An 18,124-nucleotide genomic window follows, 5' to 3' on the forward strand; every position below is an offset into this window, starting at 1 on the left:
ATAGGAGCAAGGGTAGGCCATTTGGCCCTTCAAGACTGCCCTGCTATTCGATACGATCATGGATGATCCTCTATCTCAATGCCATATTCTACATACCCCTTGATGTCCTTTGCATCCAGAAAATTATCCATCTCCTTCTTGCACATTGACATCCAAGCTAGTCCCAGTCTCATTCCCCTCCCCCACCCTCACAACCAGCCCATCACCTCCCTCTGGTTCCTCACCCCCTTCCCTTTATTCCATGGTCCACTGTCCTCTCCCATCAAATTCCTTCTTCTTCAGCCCTTTGCCTTTCCACATATCACCTCCCAGCTTCTCACATCATTCCCACTTCCCTCTCTCCCCCACCCACCTACCCTCCCCCTCTCACCTGGACTCACCTAGCACCTGTCAGTTCATGCACCTCCCCCTCCCCCTGCCTTTTTATTCTGGCTTCTGCCCTCTTCCTTTCCGGTCCTGATGAAGGGTCTCAGCCCGAAACGTTGACTGCTCCGTAGATGCTGCCTGACCTGCTGAATTCCTCCAGCATGTTGTGTGCGTGGCTCCGGATTCCGGCATCTGCAGAATCTCTTGTGTCTCCCTCTAGTTCTCGATTCCCCAACCCTAGGGAAAAAAGACTGTGCTCATTCAACTGATCTATGCCCCTCATGATTTTATACACTTCTATAAGATCAGCTCTCATTCTCCTACGCTCCGCCAAATAAAGTCCCAACCTGCTCAACCTCTCTCCATAACTCAGTCCTCTGAGTCCCAGCAACATCGTCGTAAATCCCCTTTGCATTCTTTCCAGCTCAATTGTATCTTTCCTATAGCAAGTGTGAGCAAAACGGAACACAATATTCCAAATGTGGTCTCACCAACATCTCGTACAACTGCAACATAACATCCCAACTTCTAAACTCGATGCCCTGACTGATGAAGGCCAAAAGCCTTCTTCACCACCCTGTCTAACTGTGACACCATTTTCAGGGAACCATGTACCTGAATTCCGAGGTCCTTCTGTTCTACAACACTCCCCTACCGTTCACTGTGAAAGTCCTACCCTCATTTACCTTCCCAAAATTCAACACCTCGCACTTATCCAAATTAAACTCCATTTGCCGCTCTTTGGCCCATTATCCCAGCTTCCTCTTCGTAAGTTATCAGCGTCTTTAGTGTGGTTGTGGGAAGAGTGAAAAACTGGTGGTAGTGGAGAAGAAGACCAATGCGAGGGACAGAATGCTCCATCCAGAGAGGCAAATGCTGGAACAAAGTCCAGGGAATACAGCAAATGCAAACTGGCCAACTTTCATCACCCTGCTCCACGGTGGCCTCCAGTGGCCAAACCATGGAACTGCTGGACACACAACGGAGAAACTTTCCCGCAGAGCCTGACCAAACCAATAACAATTGCAATGTTCTTCGACTGAAGCGTTTTTCTCTCTCCACGGTTGCTTCCTGACCTGCTGAGTGTTTCTTGCGATTCCCATTTTTCCAATTGCCACAGGAGTGGACAAATTCCCACTGAGGCTAACGGCCTTCCCAGTGGATGGGGCAACTCCCTGACCTGCTCTACCAAGCTGGAGAACTGGAGTAGCCCAGTGGCACAGCAGGTAGTGCTGCTGCATCACAGCTCCAGTGACCTGAGTTCAATCCTGACCTTGGCTGCCTCCTGTGTGGGACATCTCCCTGGTCCCTCTGTCCTTCAATGTTCCCCTGAGCCCTATTGTCTCTTGTGTCTCTTCCTTTCTATTTTTCACTCCCGCAGGACTTGTACTACCGTACAAGCCATTGGCGAGGCCACACTTGGGAGTCCTGTGGGCAGGTTTGGTTGCCCCGTTACAGGAAAGGCGTGCAGAGACGATTTACGAGGATATTGCCAGGACTCGAGGGCCTGAGTTACAGGGAGAGGTTGGCCAGGCTAGAACTTTATTCCTTGGAGTGTAGGAGAATGAAGGGAATCCTTACAGAAGTGTTTAAAGTTATGAGAGGCATAGATAAGTTGATGGCCCGGCTAGCCAGACACCAAACCATCCGGATTCTTGAGTGGTTAGATCACGGTTATTCGAGCTTAACTCCATTATAGATAGTTATAGATTACTTATTTATACTATGAATGGTAGGGTACTAGGGAGTGTAATGGAACAGAGGGACCTAGTTCATAGTTCGTTGAAAGCAGCGCCACAGGTAGACAGGGCAGTGAAAAAGGCGTTTAGAGCACTGGCCTTCATCGGTCAGGGCACTGAGTACAGGAGTTGGGACCTCATGTTGCAGTTGTATAAGTCGTTGATGAGGCCGCACTTGGAGTCCTGTGTACAGTTCTGGTCACCCTGTTACAGGAAAGACATGGTTAAACTGGAAGGAGTACAGAGGAGATTTACAAGGATGTTGCCAGGTCAAAAGGGAGAGGTTGGCCAGGCTAGGTCTTTATTCCTTGGAACGTAGGAGAATGAGGGGCGACCTTATAGAAGCGTTTAAAATTATGAGAGGCACAGATAAGGCGGACGGTAACAGCCTTTTCCTCAGGGTAGGGGAGTCCAAAACTAGGGGGCAGAGGTTTAGGGTGAGAGGGGAAAGATTTAAAAGGGACCTGAAGGGCAACTTTTTCACGCAGAGGGTGGTGAGTATATGGAACAAGCTGCCAGAGGAAGTGGGTGAGGCAGGTACAACAGTATCATTGAAGAAGCACTTGGATAGATACATGGAGGGGCGGGGCTTGGAGGGATATGGGCCGAACGCAGGAAATTGGGACTAGCTGGGTGGGCACCGTGTTTGGCATGGGCTGGTTGGGCCAAAGGGCCTGTATCTGTGCTGTATTTTTCTGACACGATGACATCCCAAATTATGTTAGCAGCAAATGAAGCCACTGTTTTAATACCACGGAACAGGGCAGCAGTTTCTGAGTACGGCCACTTCTCCGTTCCATGGTTGAGCGACCAATCGACGACCAAATTCCAGGGGATGAGGGGGAACTCCCCTGCTCTTCAAAATGGGTTCTTGTGTGTACCTGGGAGAGGGTCTTGGTTTAACATCTCATCCAGAAAACAGCGCTGCACTCCCTCCGTACATCAGCACAGATAAAAGGCCCAGGACTGGGAAGTGTGTCTTGGACCCGTGACCTAGAACAAGTGTTGCCCATTGAATCATTGAATAGAATGTCATTAGTTTATTATGGTCACATGTACTGAAAAACTACAGTGAAAAACTTTTGTTTGTGTGTCATCCACAGAGAAAGTGCAGTGCAGGTAGGAGCAGAATTAGGCCATTCAGCCCATCGAGTCTGCTCCGCCATTTGATCATGGCTGATTTATTTTTCCCTCTCAACCCCATTCTCCTGCCTTCTTCCCGTGACCTTTGACACCCTTACTGATCAAGAACCTATCAACCTCCGCTTTAAATATACCGAATGACTTGGCCTCCACAGCCGTCTGTGGCAACGAATTCCACAGATTCACCACCTTCTGGCTGAAGAAATTCCTCCTCATCTTTGTTCTAAAGGGACGTCCTTCTATTCTGAGGCTGTGCCCTCTGGTCCTAGACTCTCCCACTACTGGAAACATCCTCTCCACATCCACTCTATCCAGGCCTTTCAATATCCAGTAGGTTTCAATGAGATCCCCCCTCATCCTTCTAACCTCCAGCGAGTACAGGCCCAGAGACATCAAATGCCCCTCATACATTAACCCTTTCATTCCCGGGATCATTCTTGTAAACCTCCTCTGGACCCTCTCCAATGCCAGCACATCCTTCCTTAGATATGGGGCCCAAAACTGCTCACAATTCTCCAAATGTGGTCTGAAAATAAGGTGCAAAGGCCATGACGAGGTAGATTGTGAGGTCAAGAGTCCATGTTATCATACTAGGGAACTGTGTAATAGTCTTATAACAGCAGGATAGAAGTTGTCCTTGAGCCTGGTGGTACGTGCTTTCAGGCTTTTGTACCTTCTGCCCGATGGGAGGGGGGAGAAGAGAGAATGACGGGGGTGGGTGGGGTCTTTGATTATGTTGGCTGCTTTACCGAGGAAGCGAGAAATGTAGACAGAGTCCATGGAGGGGAGGCTGTTTCCGATATGGCTAATGGGTTGTCCTCAGTGATTCCCTCCACAAAGTGGACAACTCCTGCTGCCTCTCTCTCTCTCTCTCTCGCTCTCTCTCTCTATATGTAGTTCTGCTGCCATCTGGTGGGGAGATAGACAATAAAATGGAAAGTTGGTCACAATGTTCCGTTCGTAGAGCACATTTAACACAGCAAGTCATTCTACAGGAACGGATCGATACAGAGGTAGTAGGCACAGAACCATAAACTTTGTTATGGTGGCAAAATGGTATTGTCACCAGACTAGTCCCAGTAACTAGTCACAACTTTCATAACCCTTTCTCGAACCCTTAATTTTACCTCTTCTGTTATTGTTACTGTTTGCACTACTTCAGTTTGCTCTACCATACTCTGCATTATCGTTCCAATATTTTTGGGCCGCTCGCTTTATTTATTGCTGTATTTATTATTATCATGTATGCTCTTTCCTCTGTGAGCTTCACGCGAGCAAGGACTTTCATTACAATGATGATAAACTAATCCGAATCTGAATCTGAATCTGGATCAGGATCAACACACAATCTGCTGGAGGAACTCAGCTGGTTGAGCAGCGTCTGTGGGAGGAAAGGAACTGTCGAGGTTTCAGGTCGAAACCCTCCATCAGGACCTCCAGCAGATTGTGTGTTACTCCAGATTCCAGCATCTGCAGTCTCTTGTGTCTCAAGTTCAAGGTCCTTCACGAAAGTTGGGAATTAATGATTGTTCATGGAATCATTGAATGGTTACAACTTAAAAGTAGACAATTGGGTCCCTGCGAGATCTCCAACTGAACAACTCATTAGTTCTACACTCGCTCACTACACAGTTATGCAATTCCCCTTTGAAGGCCTAAAACTTTCTCTCTGTGTCACCCTTCCCCTGTTTACCTGGGACCTCTTGCTCCACAACCTACCCACCAGCAGGAACAGTCTCCAGCTCCGCTCTGGCCAGACCTCTCATCGTGGTTAGATACTTTCATCAAATTTCTCCTCATCCTCAGTATAAGCAGAACATGTTCCTGGGAGTCAACATCACCAATAGCCCGTCCTGTTCAAATCACGTAGATGCCACGGCCAAGAAAGCTCAGCAGCGCCTCTACTTCCTCAGGAGGCTAAAGAAATTCAGTACGTCCCCTTTGACATTCACCAACTTTTATCGATGCACCATAGAAAGCATCCTATCTGGATGCATCACAGCTTGGTACGGCAACTGCTCAGCCCAGGACTGCAAGAAACTGCAGAGAGTTGTGGACACAGCCCAGCGTGTCACGGATACCAGCCTCCCCTCCTTGGACTATGTCTATACCTCTTGCTGCCTTGGTGAAGCAGCCAGCATAATCAAAGACCCCACCCACCCGTGTCATTCTCTCTTCTCTCCTCTTCCATTGAGTAGAAGATACAGGAGCCTGAGGGCACGTACCACCAGGCTCAAGGACAGCTTCTATCCCACTGTGATAAGACTATTGAACTGTTCCCTTATAGGATGAAATGATGAGATGGACTCTGACCTCACGATCTACCTTGTTGTGACCTTGCACCTTATTGTCTACCTGCACTGCACTTTCTCTGTAGCTGTGACACTTTACTCTGTACTGTTATTGTTTTTACCTGTACTACATCAATGCACTCTGTACTAACTCAATATAACTGTACTGTGTAATGAATTGACCTGTACGATCGGTTTGCAAGACAAGTTTTTCACTGTACTTCGATACAGGTGACAATAATAAACCAATACCAATGCCAACCAATACATGCTGGAAGCACTCAGCAGCAACTGTGGAAGGAGAAACGGTTAACACTGAAGGTCCAGAACCCTTCATCAGAACTGGGGGAGAAAAGATTGGTTTGTGTCAGCAGCAGGGAAGGTGGGGGAGAGATGAGTAGAATAAAGGGAACATTGGTAATTGGTTTATTATTGTCATATGTACCGAGGTACAGTGAAAAACTCTGTTTTGCATGCCATCCATACAGACCATTTCATTACACAGTGCATTGAGGTAGTACAAGGGAAAACAATAACAGAATGCAGAATAAAGTGTTACAGCTACAAAGTGAAGTGCAGTTCCCACAATAAGGTGCAAGGTCCACAACAAAGTAGACTGAGAGATCAAAGGTTCATCTTTATCATACAAGAGGTCTGTTCAATAGTCTTATAACAGTGGGATAGAAGCTGTCCTTGAGCCTGGTGGTACGTGCTTTCAGGCTTTTGTATCTTCTGCCTGATGGGAGAGGGGAGAAGAAGGAATGTCCAGGGTAGGTGGGGTCTTTGATTATGCTGGCTGTTTAACCGAGGCAGCGGGAAGTGTAGACAGAGTCCATGGAGGGGAGGCTTGTCTGCTGTCTAAAGTACTACTGCCACTGGACAGCGAGAGACTAGGACACCTGCAACAGCCTCTCAAACGCGTCATGGATGCATTGTTTCAGGAGGAAACATGGTGTATTAACACGTTGTAAGGGGATAGATTGAACAGATGGTACAATGAATGTTGAGTGAGACATCTGGACACAGGAGTGCGCAGATGCTGGAATCTGGAGCAACAATATGGGGAAAGGACGAATGCAAAGTTTCTATCCAAAACATCAACAATTCCTTTCCTCTCAAAGGTGCTGCTCAACCCACTGAGTTCCTCCGGTAGACTGTGTGAAGTAAGAAATAATCTGATTGTACTTACTGTAATATATTAGGAACTGGAATTGGAATCAGTTTATTATTGTCACTTGTACCGAGGTGCAGTGAGAAACTTGTCCTGCATACCGATCGTACAGGTCAATTCATTACACAGTGCATTGAGGTAGTACAGGGTAAAACAATACAGAATGCAGAGTAAAGTGTCGCAATTACAAAGAAAGTGCAGTGCAGGCAGACAATAAGGTGCAAGGTCATAACGAGGTGGATCGTGAGGTCAAGAGTCCATCTTATCTTACCAGGGAAACCATTCAATAGTCTTATAAAAGTGGGGTAGAAGCTGTCCTTGAACCTGGTGGTATGTGCTTTCAGGTTTTTACATCTTCTACCCAATGGGAGGGGGGAGAAGAGACAATGTCCTTCTTGGGTGGGGTCTTTGATTATGAAGTATATATTTGAAATAAGAAAGTGTTCCATGTTTCCCAGTGTCCTACCTTGAATATTTATTATTGGAGGGCAGTGTAGTTCCTGTTGTAATCCTGAAACTCAGAGGTAAAGAGTTTAAGTCACAAATCCATGGTCTCACTGCCAAGATTTGGGAAGAGGAGGATATTCTGGGAGACATCAGAAATGGTGTAATGGTGACCGTCTTCAAGAAGGGAGGTTCCCAGGAGTTAATAGCGGTGTTGTATTTAGAACATAGAACATTACAGCATAGTACAGGCCCCTCGGCCCACAATGTTGTGCCGACATTTTATCCTGCTCTAAGATCTATTTAACCCTTCCCTCCCACATAACCCCCTATTTTTCTATCATTCATGTGTCTATCTAAGAGTCTCTTAAATGTCCCTAATGTATCTGCCCCCACAACCTCTGCCGGCAGTGCGTTCCACGCACCCACCACTCTCTGTGTAAAAAAACTTACCCCTGACATCCCCCTTATACCTTCCGCCAATCACCTTAAAATTATGTCCCCTCGTGTTAGCCATTGTTGCCCTGGGAAAAAGTCTCTGACTGACAACTCGATCTATGCCTCATCATCTTGTACACCTCTATCAAGTCACCTCTCATCCTCCTTCTCTCCAAGGAGAAAAGCCCTAGCTCGCTCAACCTATCCTCATAAGGCATGCTCTCCAATCCAGGCAGCATCCTGGTAAATCTCCTCTGCATCCTCTCGAAAGCTTCCACATCCTTCCTATGATGAGGCGACCAGAACTGAACCCAATTTCTTCGAAGAGGCTTTGAGCACATCCTTGCATCTTTTCCTCAGCCTGACTGGTAATTTCATCCCGCGACAGGGCTGGGAACAGAGCGTGTTTTCGGAGTCTGGTGTGGGGCAAGCGAATGTCATGGGCTGCCCACTGGAGCTGACAGATTGGAAGCAGGGCCTCAGTGTTGGAGATGTTGGTCTGGGAGACACTGATGTTGCTTCACGTGTCCCTCCTGTGATTTAAAGTGCAGAGACAGAGTCGGTGGTAATTTGCTAGTGAAGGTTTGTTCCCCAAGTTATATGGAACACAGAACAGTACAGCACAGGAACTGGCCCTTCGGCCCACAACGTTGTGCCAAACTAATTAAAATAGTAATTGAATGTCCAACTAAACCAATCCCTTCTGCCTGCACAAGGTCCACATCCCTCCATTTTCTGCCCACTCATGTGCCTATATAAGAGCCTCTTAAACACCTCTATTGTATCTGCCTCCACCACCGCCCCTGACAGCACATTCCAGGCACCCACCACTCTTTGTGCAAAAAACTTGCCCCACACATCTCCTTTGAACTTACCGCCCTCGCCATAAATGCATGCCCTCTGGTATAAGACATTTCTACCCTGGGAAAAAGACTCTGACCCCCTCTGCCCTATCGATGTCTCTCATAATCTTATAAACTTCTATCAGGTCTCCCCTCAGCCTCTGCCTCTCCAGAGAAAACAATCCAAGTTTGTCCAACTTCTCCTTCTAGCACTCGGCCTCTAATCCGGGCAGTGGTGTAGATTCTGTTGATCTCAAGTGACAGTGGACATCCTCATCCCAACGAGCAGCACCACGTGACCTTCACCGAAGGCTTTGACTCCGTTAACCACGGGTACCACACAACCCCGTCCTCAAGTTCAGTTGCCAACAGAAAATCATTTCCATCTTACACTGGCTCCACAATGGCCTGAAATCCGTGATCTTAACCCAAATGGTCCACAACAGAAGTATTCTTAACAAAGGCCCATGACGAACAAGGCTAAGCTTCACGAATTTTTCTATCATTAAATGCTGTAGGTTACAACAGGATATTGACAGGATGCAGACTTGGGCTGAGAATCGGCAGATGGAGTTCAACCCAGATAGGTGTGCAGTGATACACTTTGGGAGATCGAAGTTGAAGGCAGAATACAAGGATAATGGCAGGACTCTTAGCAGTGTGGAGGAACAGAGGGATCTTGGGGTCCACGTCCATAGATCCTTCAAGGTTACTGCACAGCTTGATAGGGTTGTTAAGAAGGCGTATGGAGTGTTGGCCTTCATTAGTCGGGGTATTGAGTTCAAGAGCCGTGAGGTGATGTTGCAGCTCTATAGAACTCTGGTCAGACCACACTTGGAGTATTGTGTTCAGTTCTGGTCGCCTCATTATAGGAAGTGTCACAAACCAGCAACAAAAGAAACACACTGAGCATGATTCAGTGTTAAAAACTATTTTATTAATCACTACTTATGATAATACGTAAAATAAAAGTAAAAATGTTAGTATGTTAGAATTCAAAAATGTTAAACCTTGAACGTTAACCCCAAAACTAAACTCGTCGTGTGTGTGTGGGTGGCAAAGTCCAAAACTCCCAGTTCCAGAATGGTTCTTAAAGTTCAGTTCCGCAAGCCATAAGGTGAAACATGAGCAAGGGCTTCTTCAACAACCATCGTTGTCTGAAGATAAGATGTAGATGTAGAAAAACATAGAGAGAGTACATACGAAATCCAAATGTTCCACGATGGAACCCAAACGACACTTCAGTGTTTACTCGGTAGTGACTTCCTCACCCCGAAAAGCATCTGAACCGTGGTCGTTCACACACAAATACCTGTTTCCTTCTACAGGTCAGCAACAAAGTGAACTCCACCGGATTACTTCCAACTTCCATACATGGATTTCAGTGGCAAACACAGTTATTGTTTCTCATCCATCGATAGAGAAAACTAGCAGGCTGGTGTCTCTCTCCCTTCTCTCTCTCTCTCTTTTTTTTCTTTTTCTGACTTCTTCAACAACGTCATTACGTCCTTTATCTTCTATTGACGTAAGCACGCCCCACACACACATACACACACACTCTCTATCTTAAAGGGACTTTCACTGAGTCCGTAACAGAAGGATGTGGAAGCTTTAGAGAGGGTGCAGAGGAGATTTACCAGGATGTTGCCTGGATTGGAGAGCATGTCTTATGAAGATAGGTTGAGTGAGCTCGGGCTTTTCTCTTTGGAGAGAAGGAGGATGAGAGGTGACTTGATAGAGGTGTACAAGATGATAAGAGGCATAGATCGAGTGGACAGTCAGAGAATTTTTCCCAGGGCGACAATGGCTAACATGAGGGGGCATAATTTTAAGGTGATTGGAGGAAGGTATAAGGGGGATGTCGGGGGTAAGTTTTTTACACAGAGAGTGGTGGGTGCGTGGAACGCAAAGCTGGCAGAGGTTGTGGGGGCAGATACATTAGGGACATATAAGAGACTCTTAGATAGACATGAATGATAGAGAAATGGAGGGCTATGTGGGAGGGAAGGGTTAGATAGACCTTAGAGCAGGATAAAATGTCAGCACAACATTGTGGGCTGAAGGGGCTATACTGTGCTGTAATGTTCTATGTTCTATGAATGGGAAGCTGTTCTCTACAACCAAGGTGACCCAGACCTCACTGATGTCGATGATGTTTGTGCGTACTCAGCGGCCAAGTTCCAAGCCACCCTCAGACCCGTCACTGAGGCATAGGAGGTCCTCACAGTCGACCCCACAAGACAAAGACCGCTACCAAGCTGCCCCGCTTCACCATTCAGTCAGCCGCTGATTCGGTCTAACCAAACATTCAGGACATAACTTCCAGATGACTGCAAAGCTCAGGCGAGACACCAGATGGCGATGCAGCCAATGAAGTGACTGTTGGAATCCGAGTGTTGCTTGTGCAGGCATGTTTGGTACAATTATTGTTTGTCTGGTTGTTGCTGGTACAGGTGTTGATGATCCAGGTGTGGCTGAACCAGGTGTTGTTGTGTGTGACCAAGTGTGTGAGGTAATGCACTATGGGAGGACAAATTCTGGTGGGACCTATAGAGTAAATAGCAGGGAAGTTCAGAGTCAAGGGACATTGGGGTACAAGTCCATAGCTCCCCGGAAGTGGCGTCAAAGGTTGATAGGGTAATGGAGGAAGCATTTGGTATGCTTGCCTTCATAGGTTGAACCATTGAGTGTAAGAGCTTGGACTCCATGTTACAGCTGAACAAAACATTGGTTAGACCGCACTTATAGTACTGTGTACAGTTCTGGTCGCCACAGTACAGGAAGGATGTGGTAGCAATACAGAGAGTGCAGAAGAGACTCACCAGGATATTGCCTGGAGTGGAGGGCTTGTATTGGATAACTGAGTTTATAACTGGAAGGTCAGTGGCTAAGAAGTGACCTTATAGACGTTTATAAAGTTATGAGGGGCATAGTTAGGACAGAGAATTAATATATTTTTCCAAGGGCAGGGGAGTCTAGAGCAAGGGGGCATAGGTTTAAGGTGAGAGGGGAGATACAACATAGAACATAGAACATTACATTACAGCACAGTACAGGCCCTTCGGCCCACAATGTTGTGCCAACATTTTATCCTGCTCTAAGATCTATCTAACTCTTCCCTCCCACATAGCCCTCCATTTCTCTATCATTCATGTGTCTATCTAAGAGTCTCTTAAATGTCCCTAATGTATCTGCCCCCACAACCTCTGCTGGCAGTGCGTTCCACGCACCCACCACTCTCTGTGTAAAAAACTTACCCCTGACATCCCCCTTATACCTTCCTCCATTCACCTTAAAATGATGTCCCCTCGTGTTAGCCATTGTCGCCCTGGGAAAAAGTCTCTGACTGTCCACTCGATCTATGCCTCTTATCATCTTGTACACCTCTATCAAGGCACCTCTCATCCTCCTCCTCTCCAAAGAGAAAAGCCCTAGCTCATTATTTAAAGGACATTGTTGATCCAGGTATAACTGATTTGGATAAAGATGGAGGTGGTCAGATCAATAAGTTTGCAGACAATACAAAAGTTAGTGGAGTTGTCAATACTGAGGAAGGTTATTAGGTGATACAGCAGGAGATAGCTCAGTTGGAAATGTGGGCAGAGAAATGGCAGATGGAGTTTAATCTGGACAAGTATGAGGTGGTGCACTTTGCGAGGTCAAGTGTAAGAGGAAAGTGGCAGGACTCTTCGGAATATTGATGTACGGGGGGATCTTGGGATGCAAGTCCATAGCTCCCTGAAAGTGGCAACACAGGTAGATAGGGTGGTAAAGGAGGCCTATGGCATGCTTGCCTTCAGCAGTCGGGGTATTGAGTTTAAAAGTTAGGAAGATATGTCGCAGCTGTCTAATGCTATGCTTAGGCCACATCTGGAGTACTGTGTGCTGTTCTAGTCGCCCCATTACAGGAAGGATGTGAAGGCTTTGGAGGCTTTGGAAAGGGTGCACCAGTAGTTTGCCAAGATGCTACCTGGATTAGAGAATATTAGTTATAAGGAGGGGTTGGACAATCTTGGATGGTTTTCTCTGGAGGGTCGGATAATGAGGGGAGACCTGAAAGAAGTATATAAAATTATGAGAGTTATAGATAGGGTAGACAGTCTTTTTCCCAGGGTGGGAATTTCAAATACTAGATATAGAGGTGTATAAAATCATGAGGGGCATAGATAGGGTGAATGCACTCAGTCTTCTTCCCAGGGTTCGGAAATCAAGAACTGGAGGGCACCGGTTTAAGTTGAGAGAGGAAAGATTTAATAGGAACCTGAGGGGAAAGTTTTTTTACACAGAAGGTGGTGGGTATATGGAACGAGCTGCCAGAGGAAGTGTTTGAGGCAGGTTCATTAACAACTTTTAAAGGACAGTTGGACAGGTACATGGATAGGAAAGGTTTAGAGGGATAAGGGCCAAACGCAGGCAAATGGGACTAGCTTGGATGGGCATCTTGGTCAGCATGGACCAGTTGGGCTGAAGGGCCTGTTTTCGTGCTGTATAATTCTGTCACACTATGACCAGAGGGCATAGATTTAAGGTGAGAGGGGGGATGTTTAATAGGGATGTGTGGGACAAGTTTTTACACAGAGAGTGGTGGGTGCCTGACACATTGCCAGGGGGGTGGTGGAGGCAGATACAATAGCAGCGTTTAAGAGGCATTTAGACAGACACATGGACAGGCAGGAAATGGAGGGCTATAGACCTTGTGCAGACAGATAGGATTAGTTATATTGGCACTATGGTCGGCACAGCCATTGTGGGCCGAAGGGCCTGTTCCTGTGCTGTAACGTTCTATGTTCTGGGCATTGTTGAACCAGATTTTACTGGCCCACGTCACAACAGATAATCTTTTTGTAACAGATTCAGTTTAGCGTAGAATGAGGCCTTTCAGCCCATCATGTCCATGCCAACCATCATATACTAGCCCCATTCACCAGCACTTGATCTGTAGCTTTCTATTCCTTGGTGATTCGAGTGCTCGTCCAGATACTTCTCAAGTGTTGTGAGAGTCTCTGCCTCCACAGTGTCATCTGGATTCCAGCCACCCTCCGGGTGAATAATTTCTTCCACAGATCCCCTCCAAAACACTTTTCTCTTACCCTAAGCCTACCATCGGAGAGGAAGTACAGGAGCCTGAAGACCTACACTCAACGATTCAGGAACAGCTTCCCCTCTGGTTGTTGACACCTCTGCGGAAAAGTTTCCACCTACCCTCAAAGTTATGTCCACCTCAGTCACGCCTGCCTCTCAGTTTTTGTTTGCTTGTAGGTCGAACCAGTTGGGGAGAATTCAAGTTAAGTCAAGTGGAGTTTATTGCCATGTGCACAAGTATGGTGAGGTACAGGTACAGTGCAAAACTTGCTTGCAGCAGCATCACAGGCTCGAGGTAAAGACAACACACAGAACATAAATTATACGCAAATTATACATAAATTAAAGAAGGCAATGAAGAGAGATAGAGAAAACAAAAGACTCTGCAAAAACAAGACATCACTGTGAAAAAAAAATCACTATCAGAGACAGGAGTGCAAGAGGTGGTCTGTAGTGTTCCGTTGCTGAGGTAGGGTTAGGGTTGTGCCGGTTGGTTCAAGAACCTGATGGTTGTAGGAAAGTAGCTTTTCCTGAACCTGGTGGTGTGGGACTTCAGGCTTCTGTACCTCCTGCCCGATGGTAGCAGCAAGATGACATGGCCTTGATGGTGGGGATCCTTGATAGATGTCACCTTCTTAGGGCAGAATCAGAATTACTAATACTGACTTACATGATGTGAAATTTGTTGTTTTGTACAAAGACATAAAATTACTATAAATTGCAAAATAAATAAATAGGGCAAAAAAGGAATAATGAGGTAGTGTTCATGGGTTCATGGACCATTCAGAAATCTGATGGCGGAGGGGAAGAAGCTGTTCCTGAACCTGGTGGTGTGGGTCTTCAGGCTCCTGTACCTCGTCCCCGGTAGTAGTAATGAGAAGAGGGCATGTCCCGGATGGTGAGGGTCCTTAGTGATGGACGCGGCCTTCTTGAGGCACCGCCTCTTGAAGATGTCCTCGATGGCGGGGAGGGTTGTGCCCGTGATGGAGCTGGCTCAGTCTACAATCCTCTGCGGCCTCTTGCGATCCTACGCATTGGAGCCTCCATACCAGGCGGTGATGCAACCAGTCAGAATGCTCTCCACCGTACATCTATAGAAATTTGTAAGTCTTTGATGACGTACCAAATCTCCTCAAACTCCTAACAAAGTAGAGCCACTGACGTGCCTTCTTCGTGATTGCATCAATGTGTCAGGTCCAGAATAGATCTTCTGAGATGTTGACGCCCAGGAACTTGAAGCACCTTTCATAGAGGCCGTCAGCCCCAGCATCTCTCCTTTCCACCAGTAAGGATGGAACTTAATGAAGTGCCTCTAAGCTGCAGACAGGGCCTGGGTTCAATGCTCTCAGAGGTCACTTCAGTTCATCCCTGATGCCAAATTGTTAAAATTTAATTTCCTGCCCTTAGTAATCAGTGTGGATGGAAAGAAACGATTCAGCAAAATGCAACATGTGACAAGACCACTGAACATCAGCACATAATTCACTGGTAATTCGCTGGTCAGCACCATATCCAGATGCATCACGGCTTGGTATGGCAACTGCTCTGCCCAGGACTGCAAGAAACTGCAGAGAGTTGTGAACACAGCTCAGCACATCACGGAAACCAGCCTCCCCTCCATTGACACTGCCTATCCTTCCCACTGCCTCAGGTGAGGAGGCAGTATAATCGACCCCTCCCACACCAGACATTCTCTCTTCTCCCCCCTCCAATCGGACAGAAGATACAAAAGCTTGAGAACATGTACCACCAGGCTCAAGGACAGCTTCTATTCCGCTGTTGCGAGACTCTTGAACGGACCTCTTGTTCGATATAGATAAACTCTTGATCTCGCAATCTACCTCGTCGTGGCCCTTGCACCTTATTGGCTGCCTGCACTGCACTTTCTATGTAACTGTGACACTATATTCTGCATTCTGTTTTTCCTTTTGTGCTGCTGTGATGTACTTATGTATGAAATGATCAGTCTGGATGGCACGCAGACAAAACCTTTCACTGTACCTCAGTACATGTGACAATAATAAACCAATTACCCATTAACAATACTGGAGAAAGAATTTCCCAGGAAGAAAGATTATTTGGGAATGGTCACTGTTTCCTGTGGACAGTTTCATTTTTGGGTCTGTGATCCTCTGTCCACTTTTTCTCGTTCCCATTCTTATAAACTCCCCTCGATTCTCCCGCTAGAGGGAATTTACAGTGGCCAGCTACCCTACTGAGCCGCACGTCTTTGAGATGTGGGAGGAAACCGGGTCACCCGGGGGAAACCCACTCCATCACAGAGAGAACCTTCAAACTCCGCACAGACAGCACTGGAGATCAGGATTGAACTCAGGACCCAGGTGCTGGGAGGCAGCGGCTCTAAAAATCAAAAAAAAACTGCAGATGACAGAAGTCTGAAATCAAACAAGGCAATGCTGGTAACTCTAAATAAGTCAGGAAGCACTTGTGGAGAGAGAAGCAGAGTTAATGTATCAGGTCAAGTGACAAAGGGTCTCAGACCTGAAATGTTAATCAGATAAGATATCTTTATTAGTCACATGTACATCGAAACACACGGTGAAATGCATCTTTTGCGTAGAGTGTTCTGGGGGAAGCCCACAAGTGTCGCCACGCTTCCGGCGCCAACATAGTATGCCCACAACTGTGGGAGGAACAGTTCCTCCACAATGTGGGAGGAAACCAGAGCACCCGGAGGAAACCCACGCAGACACGGGGAGAACGTACAAACTCCTTACAGACAGCGGCCGAATTTGAACACGGTCACTGGTGCTGTAAAGCGTTACGCTAATCGCTACACTACCGAGCCTGCCACTCTGCTTTCTCTGATTACGAGGATGTTGCCAAGGCTAGAGGACATGAGTTATGGGAGAGGTTGGTCAGGCTAGGTCTTTATTCCTTGGAACGTAGAAGAATGAGGGGCGACCTTAAAGAAGTGTTTCAAATTATGAGAGGCATAGATAAGGTGGATGCTAACAGTCTTTTCCCCAGGGTAGGGGAGTCCAAAACTAGGGGGCAGAGGTTTGGGGTGAGAGGGGAAAGATTTAGAAGGGACCTGAGGGGCAACTTTTTCATGCAGAGGGTGGTGAGTGTATGGAACGAGCTGCCTGAGGAAGTGGGTGAGGCAGGTACAACAGCATCATTTAAGAAGCACTTGGATAGGTACATGGAGGGGTGGGGCTTGGAGGGATATGGGCCGAATGCAGGAAGTTGTGACTAGCTGGGTGGGCACTGTAGTCGCCATGGACTGGTTGGGCCAAAGGGCCTGTATCCATGCTGTATTGCTCTATGACTCTCTCCACAGGTGCTGCCCGACCTGCTGAGTGTTTCCAGCATTGTCTGTTCCACAAGACCATAAGACAAAGGAGCAGAAGTCGGTCACTCGGCCCATCGAGTCTGCTCCGCCATTCTATCATGAGCTGATCCATTCTCCCATTTAGCCCCACTCCCCCGCCTTCTCACCATAGTCTTTGATGCCCTGGCTACTCAGATACCTATCAATCTCTGCCTTAAATACACCCAATGACTTTGCCTCCACAGCCGTCCGTGGCAACAAATTCCACAGATTCAACACTCTCTGGCTAAAGAAATTTCCCCGCATCTCTGTTCTGAATGGGCGCCCTTCAATCCTGAAGTCGTGCCCTCTTGTACTAGACTCCCCTACCATGGGAAACAACTTTGCCACATCTACTCTGTCCAGGCCTTTTAACATTTGAAATGTTTCTATGAGGTTCCCCCTCATTCTTCTGATCTCCAAGGAGTACAGCCCAAGAGCCGTCAAACATTCCTCGTATGTTAACCCTCTCATTCCTGGAATCATTCTAGTGAATCTTCTCTGAACCCTCTCTGACGTCAGCACATCCTTTCTTAAATGAGCCCAAAACTACACACAGCACACAATCCTGTTTCAGATTCCCAGCACCTGTAGTTTTTGTTTTGATTTTCAAGAGTGGGGTTGCACTTCCCATCATAACTAAATGCATAGTACCGCACACTGCGCAGTGCCCCAGTCAAGTTCATTCAGGAGGAGAAATTCTTCCAATACTGCAGCACCTTCAATGGCTCCAGAACATCGCGACACATTTGAAGTGTCCTCACTCTCATAACATGGGAAATATGGCAGCTTGTCCTCACACACCGAGAACCTGTGAGCGGCAATCTGATAAAACAACTGGAACATCTGTCTTCGTGATGCTTGGTTGGGGATGTGTGTTCGTTCGCTCACTGAGGGTACCTGCAGCGTTCCCTGTCAAAATAATGGCTGTGATTTCTTTTATGTACCACCCAGGCAGCAGGTGGACAAGATAAGATAAGGTTATTAGTCACATGTACATTGAAACACACGGTGGAGTACAACTTTTGCGTAGAGTGTTCTGGAGGCAGCCCTCAAGTGTCGCCACGCTTCCGGCGCCAACGTAGAATGCCCACAACTTCCTAAACCGTACGTCTTTGGAATGTGGGAGGAAACCAGAGCGCCCGGAGGAAACCCATGTAGACACGGGGAGAACGTACAAACTCCTTACAGACAGTGGCTTGAATTGAACCGGGGTCGCTGGTGCTGTAATAGCGTTACGCTAACTGTTACACTACCGTGCCTGCACTACACAC

The sequence above is a fragment of the Pristis pectinata genome, chromosome 3, assembly GCF_009764475.1.
Source record: "Pristis pectinata isolate sPriPec2 chromosome 3, sPriPec2.1.pri, whole genome shotgun sequence".
Lineage (NCBI taxonomy): Eukaryota > Metazoa > Chordata > Chondrichthyes > Rhinopristiformes > Pristidae > Pristis > Pristis pectinata.